We start from the raw sequence: 8,086 nt of genomic DNA on the forward strand, positions 1-8,086 counted from the left end.
CAATTAAAAATCGCCCCTTCTAAGCAAAAAGGTTAAAGATGAACATAGAAAATGATTTAATTTAAAATTTTAACAATAATCCTTTACAGTAGGCATGGATATTCTTGCAATCTGCGCCATAAGAGGACTTCCTTACCCCAATAAAGAAAAATAAAAAGCTAATAAAAACATCCTTTGAGATCAAATTTATCCTTAATACACTTCTCAGTGTATTACAAGAGTAAATAGAATGAAACATCACAACTCCTTTTAAGTAATACATATAGATGTAAAATACTTTCTTCATCTCATCATGGCTAAAGAGTAACAAAGCATAATCTTAAATTTATCCATTTTAATATCACTATCATCACTGGCTGTGATACCCCTTGACATGGAATACATGTTTAGTAATATACAAACATTAAAAAAAGGAGACCAAACAAGAGAAAATTTGGAAACCAAATAGGACTGAGTTACTGAATTGCTCACATCAATACTGGCCTAATGTAAAAATAAGCTTGATACTCCTTTGACTTCTTTATAATAATAATAATAAGTTTCATCTATTCAACACATGCTAGATGACATGTTAAAATACAACTAAAACCAGTCTTTAAAAATTCAACTCCATTAATACAACTACAGTAATTAGAAAATGAGAGCAAAGAAAAGCTATTGCAGATGCAAAAATAATCATCCTTTTCACCCAACATGGTGAAGCTGCTCAATGACAGAAAAACAACAAAAAAATTACAACACATGGAAGCCTTTTATCTGGATCTATAAAAAAGGTAACAACTCTTTGAAGACAACTTACTTTTGGCCTGAGATGTTTTATCACAACTTTTTATCTTTGAACAAAATTTTATCTTTTTGGTTTTCTCTTTTTTTTCTTCTTCCAACAAAGTTCAAATCTTGGAGGATAACTACTATATACAAAACTCCCTAGACTCCTATACACAACATATATGAAATGGCAAACTGACAAGACCACAATCAAAAAAATGAGCTGCTCTATTGTGAGGATGAGGCATGATGGCCTTTTCCGATACACTTATGAGTCTACCCATTCATGGGTATTCAAAGGATGCGACTTGCGTGACCTTGTCATTTCTTATAAACATGGGGAAAACATTGTACTATGACTCATACTTTCTGCTGGTAGAAAAATAGATAAAGTACTGATCATGGGAAGAAGGGAGGAGTCCCTCCCCCAAGGAAAAAAGAAAGGATATGTAATCACAAAGTGGACTGAATGAAAATGACAAATACATCTATGCAAAACAAAATATATTGGCAGTTTATCCTTAGAAATACATTCTTTAAGCCTAACTGCAAATGAGAAAAGTACTCACTTGTCCTTTGGTAAATGAACAAGATCTTTTGGCCTGAAAGTAAGTGAAAAGTCCAATAATAATTCTAAAAAAACATTTGGCTTCCTTTTGAAGCAGATATGACTATCCTTTGTAACAGATTAAATTCTGTTCATCAAACTCATGCTACAGTTTTTCTCTAACTTTATAATAACCAAGATTTTCTCACTAGATAAACACTAGCTATCACAGCTATGTGAAAGAAGATAATCCTCCACAGTCAAATCTTATTCTTGACATTTCACTTCAACAGAATTACAAAATTTTTAATTTCAAAATCAAAAAATACCTTAGCCTCTACCTTACGAACTATCTCCATAAACACAACTCGCTTTCTTGGATTTCTATTACTAAGATGGTGACTGCTCATTTTCATCTTCTTTCCCTCTCTTCCAAATGCAGACCATGTTGTTTGAGGTGACGGCAACAATGTGTCGGCCATTTGGGGAAACAGCACACTTATCCACAACAATGTCGTAAGTGTCTAGACGAAGCTTTCTGGCTTTCTCCACCTGTTTGGGATATAGTATTGTTATTATTATTACTATTTTTGCTTCCAGTGAGAATACAGAAAAATTATGCCTAATTGTTAATAATATGTTGTAATGATGCATACTATGCAAAACTTCAAATAAAAAATACAGCAATTCATCAGACCTCAGCAGATGTCTTTTGAAATACAACTGCAGTCCAAAAGCTTACAGTACAATATTCATAATAATGAACATACATAAAACCTTATATGAATGCTTACCAAATGTAGAAATTTTGCCCCATGTCCTCTTTCCCATTCAGTAAACCATAATTAAAGAAAAATAAATAACTAAACCATTTAACAGTAAGTAATGTAATAGTACATCCTAGTAGGGAAGGGCAAGTAGTGTAATATTGTGTCTAAAGCCCAGGTTGGGTGGAATTTTGCTTGCTTGATGTCAACTCACTAGTCTCTGCTCATTGTTTAGAGACTGACCCACTGATGCTCAAAATGGTATAACAGCATTCCATGTGATTTAGTATAATTTGCTTACACATAGATGGCTCTACAAGAGCTGATTACATGTCCTACCTGATCTCAGTTGTTTCTTTAACTTTTTCCTGGATTTTCCAATAGATTTATATTTTTTCATTTATTGCTATCAACATTACAAAAATCCTAGTGTCAATAATAGCGTCAGAAAAATAAAAATAAAACCTTAACCTTTCCCAAGAATTCAGGGAATGAGGATATCAGGTGAGGTAAGCCTAGTAATTGACTCCTTGATGACTTGTGGAGCCATCTATGTATCAACAAAATTCACAAAAGGAAACTGTAATGGCCAGTGCAACTACCTGGTGCCACCAAGTCAACAGGAAATAGCTGATGATTTTCTATACATGCAAAGTCACACCTCAATGACTGTGTGTCTATGTCTCTCCCCTCCCTCTCCCTCTCTAACATCAAAACTCACCTCTGCATCCTCTAGCTCTGGCCAGTCGAGTAGGGCAAACTGGTTCGACGGTGCAACTGGAGACCCTCCCGTAATGGGGCTGCTGACAGTACAGTGGACATACTTAACCAGGTCATATACCAGAGTGTGCCTTGTCATCACCACATACCAGGATGCATGACACTGAATTTTGGGGGAGAAAAAAAGCTACAGTCTTATCTGTTTAATTGTTTGACTTCACTGTAATGCTAATAAAAATGTAAAAATAAATGAATAAAAATATGATAATTTTGCAATTATATTATTAATTATAGAACTAGGAACAAATATATAGGATTTTTTTTTCTTTTTTTTTTTGCTTGTTCCACTGAGGATATAATAAAAGCAAACTAAAATGGGCAAAATAACCATACCTTGTTGAGTTTTTCTCATCGAAACGTGCATTAACCGGGAATATATATATTTTTGTTTATGTTTAATACCTTGCTACCTGGCAACTCTCTGTACAATTTTTGTGCTGATAAGAATGCCCTGTTTGTAAATGGAGCCTGGAGTTACAATGTATAATACCTTAGGCCAGAAGCTGATGACTTCATTTCCAGGCATTAAAAGCTTAAAGGCCAATTACCTGTGTCAAACACCCATATTCATGTAGTAATTATCTGTGTCACTCCATCGCAACTTCAGCATCATGTCACTTGATACAACAGTTTCAAAGACATTTGCAGCCCTGAGAAATAGAAGTAAGTCCAGAGATAATGACCCTAAAAAAGCCTAAAAACCATTGTAAACTTAGTATTACAAAAAAACTGATTTACAACCTCACTCCTACAAAATATGATGATGTTGCTAAACAAATTAACATGTTCCAGCAATGCAAGGATATTCATTTAGTAAAAAAAAAAACACTATACCCAAACTAGATTCATTAAAAGGATATTCCTGTATAACTCTATCCCAATCCTACAAAAAGAAGTTCAATCCTAAATCATCCAATTACATTCAAGCAAAAACAATAAATACTCCTGCGCAATTCTGTCCCAAACAAATAAAATCTAAATAATACCAGCCTATCTAATAAAAATCCAATACACTAGTGCTTTCAAACCCTAATGGGCCATACTTGCTTTCTGTCCTAGCTTTAAGGTTCCGGCCAAGGAGAAGATGTATATCTGGCCATGCAGAGCACACTTGGCTGCCAGGAGGTGTCTCGCACCATGCACACCGAGTCCAGGACAGAGCCATTCCCATTACCTCTGGTAGAATAAACTCTGTGCGTTCCAGTTGGAATGTTATTGATGATTAGACTAAGAAAAATGATTATGAATGATTGGTACAAGACAAAGAGGAAAAAGAAATACTGTAATCATTCTTGAATACAGATAAGTTCATAATAACAGTAGCAGGTGCTTCACTCTCATCTTATTGGAAGCCGATCATAAGTCCCATATTTTTGCAGTTCCCTATCCTAATGACAGTGACAAAACTGCTATAGTTTTAATTCACACTTCTTGTATGAGAGGAAATGTTGGTAGTCTACTGACAGATATGTGTCCTAAAGCCATATCACATTATCCCGTCTCCTCTTCCCCTACACTGCTGTATTCAACTCCTTTTTCCCTTTTTTTCATTTGCAATTTCAGTGATAATTGCATAACAAAAAATCTTGTTTCCCATGGAGACTCTGGACAAATGAGTGAATGAATCGTGTCATCACATTTAAAAACCAAAACACTATTTATCATACCTTTTATTATTTCAATTTTTTGCATATCAATCTTCCACGCATGCAGACCTCCATACAGCCCCCAACAAGAGTCTTGTGAATGCGAGTAAGCCAAGTTGTAAACCCTCGCGGGCCACAGGAGGGATGGTCATCAAATGCATGGAGCGTTTCGTAGCTTGGGAGACTTGGGAAAGCCTACGTCCCAAAGCTGGATCTGCCCCTCTTTGTGGCCACCTTTCCGGAAAAATGTTTATAATGATCAAAAAGATACAGAAACTTTTGCAGGCTTTAAAATAATTACACAACTACTTTTTTATGTGTTTTATTCACCAAGTATGTATTCACAAGACCCATTTCTGGGCAATGATTTTCACTATATTATAAGAGTGTAGTTGCTAGTAGCATATGATAGTGTTTGTATATACTGGACCTGGATCTTATCAGGTTAATAATTGCTTGCAAGGATATCTGATTATAAGACATTTTCAACGGAATATAACAACATATTGTAAATACACAAGCAATTATACCAATAACCTCAAAGTCATACCTAAAAAAGGACTTTTAGGCAAAGCAAAGCAAAGTAAAGTAAAGCAGAGCAAAGCAAAAAAAAAAAAAAGAGAGAAAGAAAGAAGAAGAAGAAGAAGAAGAAGAAGAAAAAATATATATATACAGCATATATATATATATATATATATATATATATATAATATATATATATAAATATATATATATATATATATATATATATATATATATATATATATATATATATATATATATAATACACCACACACACACACACATATAAACATTGCATCAGAATGAAAGATACTTACAAAATAACCAAGTCGCCTTTTGGGATAGAACAAGAGGGAACACACCACTGCGCTGCCTTGTTTGGAACTGTGCGGAACATCGGTAACAAACACCAGCATCGGGTGAATGAGGAGGACGTGGAGCGAGCGCCTGCCCCTGCCCCAAAATGTTTATCCTTTCAGGCCAAACTCATCCAGGGAAAGTGTCGACCCAAATGAGGGCATACAGGTTTTCTACTCCTGACGCTCTGAGGAGAAAAAAAAGAGCACAATTTTAAGGACGGGTGATGTGGAGAGAGTTCAGGTGGCATGCTTTAGGGAACAGGGAAAAAATAGCACTTTGGAAAACCTATATTACAGGTTATATAATATAAACCTGTAATATAAAAAGAGATGAATCAGAAAACTTAGTCTACTGACTGCAATATGTAATATAACTCCTAATTTGCAAAAAATGATTATAAGAATCAGTTATGAGAATTGAGCATGAAATGGGTATGAGTTAAATAAACCAATTTCAATATTTACTAAAGCAGCTGTTAATCACACATTAAAAATACCAACAAAATAAGTAAAACAATCTAGATATTCTTATAAGCATGATAAGGATATTACTTTTCTCTTCCTTTATCAATAAATATGTCCACAAACTACTCTCATTTATGTAAAATATAAAAAGTGCTTTACCATTGCCCATGATAAAAAAGAAAGAAAGAAAGACAGAAAGAGAGAAAGAGAGAAAGAAAGAAAAAAAAGAAAATGAAGAAATATGTATATATTATATATATATAATATATATATATATCTTACATGGCTACTTTTTTGTATTCTTATTTTCTAAAAAAAAAAAAAAATCAATTAGAACTTCATAACCAACAATTATTACTTTTTCCCAATCTTTTAAGCATAAAATTTTGAATTTAAGTTAACAAATTAAACATCAATACATTCAGGAATAAAATACGAGGAAGACATAAATAAAAAACTTGGAGTACGTACGTCTTTGCATTGCGATTATATTAAGTATCACCTCTCCATCGTCCACATTAATGAAAACAAACAGACGACCCCCCCCAACATGTAGCCACCACATCAGTCATGTGCTGCGGCTGCTCTACATTGGGCTCAAACAGACACTGCCAAATCTGAAAGTAAGAAAGAAATTTACAAAACACATCATTACATTGCAAAATCAACTCTTATGGCCAACAATCCCCGAAAAGCTAACCCAACCTCACTTCTCCACATCACCGGAACTCATACTAACCTGTGTTTGGACATCAGCGGGGTCATTGTTTTTGGAATGTGTGCGCAGGAAATGGACCGGGTTAGAACTCGACCTCATCTTGGCTCTCCTTCACAGCTGGCTCGTCGAAGCGATAGCCTGCATCCTGCTTGTAACTCTATTTTTCTCTGTGGAATACCCTGGAACACAATATGCCATTATTACTTCTTGAAGCTGGTGTTCTGTTGTAAGGTTAGGATTGGAAGACCTAACTTATACCGGCAGAATGTTGGGCCTACAAAGATAAAAATCTCACCATTGAAACTATAACCAAATAGACCAAAGGAATCAATACTTACTCACATGTTTAGTCTTCCCACACTTTGGGTTAATAATACTAAACTAACATTAGGCTTCTATAAACCCCTCTTTGCCAGCACCCATGTTCCCAAAGCACACTGACTGACAGCTCTATAAACACTCCTCCTCAACAGAAAGTACAAATATATCACAAACAAAGATGTAACATTGGAAAATTACAAAGGTATCCTTTCTAATCCATTTTTCCACCATTTATAATGGCCTATTTACATATTAAAAAACATGAGAGGACCCAGCACATGAATTATTTGGGTGGAAAACATACTAATGAATACAGCAGCAAAGAAGAGCAAAAAACAGGATATTCAAAAGTACCCCAAAAAATAAATACAGGACAATATACAAAGGTACTTTGACTTTACACTTTTGTATATTCTAAAAATCAAATAAAATATAGCAAATAAAAGAATGAAAATATAAAAATATATATATATATTATATATTATAATATATATATATAATTATAATATATATATATATATTTTATATATATATATATAAAATATACAAAAGACAATCCTGAATGTCTATAACTGCACAGCCACACACACGATTATCTCAGATTATAACTATACCTTCTTTCTCTCCCAGAAGAAATTTGTCTTTTCCCACCCCCATACTATTCTGACCAATTCCTCTATCGTTCCATCCCATTACTACCCTATGTCTGTAAAACACACTATAATTTCTACCAAAAACTGGGTTGGATACTCACCCGACTTCCGGCTTTTACTCTTTGGTGGTGGTCCCCCCTCTTTGGCTTAGCTTCTCCTCCGTCATTGTGTTAAAATGATGCTGGTTACTGCAAGTTCATCAAGAAATTTTTAAGGACATTTATTATGAATGCAATAATCCCTAATAATATCAATATCATTACATTAAAAATTGTTACTACTATACTAATAACAAAACAGTTTAAACTATTTATATATACAAATCATGGGGGCTAACAAACTATAATAATACTATAATCATAATCATGACTATATTCCTATACAATATAGAAATACATAGCTAAAATAACTCAGATTAAAGACATCTTTATCACTGTATCAACAGCCTTGTACTATTAAAATTAATAATAATAACAGTAAACCCGTTACAACAAAACAACTATATTAATGCAAACAATTAATGATAACGTAGACGAAAGG

General features: G+C 33.9%; 1 pseudogene; it reads right to left on the reverse strand.

Annotated features, from left to right (window-relative positions):
* Positions 1–1,560: 1,560 nt before the first annotated feature.
* On the reverse strand, positions 1,561–7,712 carry LOC119580094 (annotated as a pseudogene).
* Positions 7,713–8,086: the final 374 nt, after the last annotated feature.

The sequence above is a fragment of the Penaeus monodon genome, chromosome 13 (assembly GCF_015228065.2).
Source record: "Penaeus monodon isolate SGIC_2016 chromosome 13, NSTDA_Pmon_1, whole genome shotgun sequence".
NCBI lineage: Eukaryota > Metazoa > Arthropoda > Malacostraca > Decapoda > Penaeidae > Penaeus > Penaeus monodon.